The sequence below is a fragment of the Myotis brandtii genome, unplaced genomic scaffold (assembly GCF_000412655.1).
Source record: "Myotis brandtii unplaced genomic scaffold, ASM41265v1 scaffold577, whole genome shotgun sequence".
Classification (NCBI taxonomy): Eukaryota; Metazoa; Chordata; class Mammalia; order Chiroptera; family Vespertilionidae; genus Myotis; species Myotis brandtii.
The window spans coordinates 1,310,536-1,313,091 of record NW_005370161.1 but is presented as its reverse complement, the minus strand read 5'-3'; the positions used below and the strand labels follow the sequence as shown (position 1 = coordinate 1,313,091).

General features: G+C 44.8%; 1 long non-coding RNA gene across 1 annotated transcript in view; it reads left to right on the top strand.

Moving 5' to 3' along the window:
- The first annotated feature begins 211 nt into the window (after positions 1-211).
- LOC106728259 overlaps positions 212-2,556 on the top strand; it is a 12,826-nt gene continuing 10,481 nt past the window's right edge. The window contains exons 1-2 of the long non-coding RNA XR_001364539.1: positions 212-223; positions 1,730-1,732. This is a non-coding gene — a long non-coding RNA (uncharacterized LOC106728259). The remainder of the gene's footprint in view (positions 224-1,729; positions 1,733-2,556) is intronic.

The following is a 2,556-nucleotide window of genomic DNA, read 5'->3' as shown; positions in this document are numbered from 1 at the left end:
TCTGATTGCTCCCCATATCCCCCCCGACTCCTCCCCGCCCCCAACACACACACACACTACAGGGAATCCAATTACATCCTATATAATAAAAGCCTAATATGCTAAGTGTCAGGATGACTGGTTGGCTGTTCAAACAATCAAAGTGTAATATGCTAATGATGTTAAGGCCATTCAACTGATTGCTATGACATACACTGACCACCAGGGGGCAGAGAGTCAACCAGTCATTATGATGTGCACTGACCACCAGGGGGAAGATGCTCTGACCAGTAGGTTAGCTTGCTGCTGGGGTCCTGACAATCAGGACTGAGCAAGAGTGGCTAGAGACACACCCTGGAGACCTCCTGCAGTCCCTCCCCAGCTGGCCAACCTCACACATCTCTCCCTGGCCTCAATAGTGCACTGGTGGTGTCCCTGGGCCTGGCCTGCACCATCTCGCAATCTGGGACTCCTGGGGGGATGTTGGAGAGCCAGTTTCAGCCAGATACCACAGGGGTAGTGCCGCCCAGCCAGAAGCCAGGCTCACGGCTGGTGAGCGCAGCTGCCACAGCGGGAGCCTCTCCCTACTTGGTGTCAGCACTACCGAGTGGCATCAGCAGGCTCAGCAAGCCAGTATGAATGCAAGCAGCGTGGCGCCAGGCCCCAATTCAGGCTCCTCCCTGGCCGCCTGCCACTTGGCGCACTGCTACATCCTCAGGGAATGTCCAATTGCCTGCTTAGGCCCAATCCTGGTGCCGTTCTCTGTAGAAGGCAGTCAATCTGAACAACTCAGTGACTCAGGGAAGCACAGGGAACTCAGGGTGAACCTGCCTCCATGTTTCACTCACCTACTCGATGGTGTTCACAGGACAGACCATGGTGGCCCAGCTCATGCATGTGCAGTAGCTGCTGAAGCTCAAGCAGCAGGCTATGCAGCAGCAGAAAACCATCCAGCCACAAGCCAGCAGTCAGACATCCCCTGAGGAGTCCCAGACTGTGAGAGGGCGCAGGCCGGGCTGAGGGACCTCCCTCCCCCACCCACCCAAACGCATGAGCACATTTTTGTGTGTTTATTGGCCATTTGTATATTTCTTTGGAGAAGTACCTATTTAGATCCTTTGGCCATTTTTTTAAAAAAAATATATTTTATTGATTTTTTACAGAGAGGAAGGGAGAGGGATAGAGAGCCAGAAACATCAATGAGAGAGAAACATTGATCAGCTGCCTCCTGCACGCCCCCCACTGGGGATGTGCCCGCATCCAAGGTACATGCCCTTGACTGGAATCGAACCCGGGACCCTTGAGTCCGCAGGCCGACGCTCTATCCACTGAGCCAAACCGGTTCTGGCCCTTTGGCCATTTTTAAATTGTGGATTGCTTGTCTTTTTATTGTTGATTTGTAAGAGTTCTTGATAATATTTTTTACTAATTCCTTAATAATTTGCTATTATTTGTAAATATTTTCTCTCCACCTGTGAGTTGTCTTTCCACTTTCTTGATAGTGACTTATGAAGCACAAAAGGTTTTAATTTTGATGATTCCAATTTATTTATTTGTTCTTTTGTTGCTTATGCTTAGGTGTCACATTTAAGATAACATTGCCTAATGTCAGGTCACAAAGATTCACATCTGTGTTTTATTTTAAGGGTTTTATAGTTTTAGCTCTTACATTTAGTTATTTGATACATTGAGTTAAAAAATTTTTTTGGTTAATCATTACCTGAGGATATTTTCCCATTGATTTTTAGAGAGAGTAGAAGGGAGGGGAAGAGACAAAGAGAGAGAAACATCGATGTGAGAGAGATACATCAAGTGGTTGCCTCCCACTGTAGGGCTGGGGATCGAGCCTGCAACCGAGGTACGTGCCCTTGACCAGAATTGAACCAAGGACCCTTCAGTCTGAGGGCCGATGCTCTATCCACTGAGTTAAACCGGCTAGGGTGAGTTAATTTTTATATATGGTGTAAAGGAGGAGTTTTACTTTATTATTCATGTGGCTATCCAGTTGTCTTAGCACTTTTGTTGAAAAGACCATTTCTTCATTGAACGGTCTTAGCACCTGTGCTGAAAATCAGTTGACCATAAATATGGGATTATTTCTGGACTCTCAATTTTATTCTGTTGATCTCTATATCTGTCTTTATGACAGAACCATGCAGTCTTGATTAATGGAGTTTTGTGTTAAGTTTTAAAATTGGAAAGTCTGAGTCCTCCAACTTTGTTTTTATTTAAGGTTGTTTTGGCTGTTCCTGGTTACATGAATTTTCATATGATTTTTAGGATTAGCTTTGCCAATTTCCGTATGAAAGGGATTTTTTTTATAGGGATTGCACCGAATGTGTAGACCAGTTTGGGAGTATTGCATTTTAACAATATTAAGTCTTCAAATCCATGAGCATGGGATTTATTAGCTGTTCCTGAGAATTTTATATGAACTGTATAAGATTATGTCATCTGCATTTATTGGTAATTATACTTCTTCCTTTCTAATGTGGATACCTGTTATTTCTATTCCCCCCCTTTTTTTAAATCCTCACCTGAGGATGTTTCTCATTGATTTCTTCGAGAGAGGAAGGG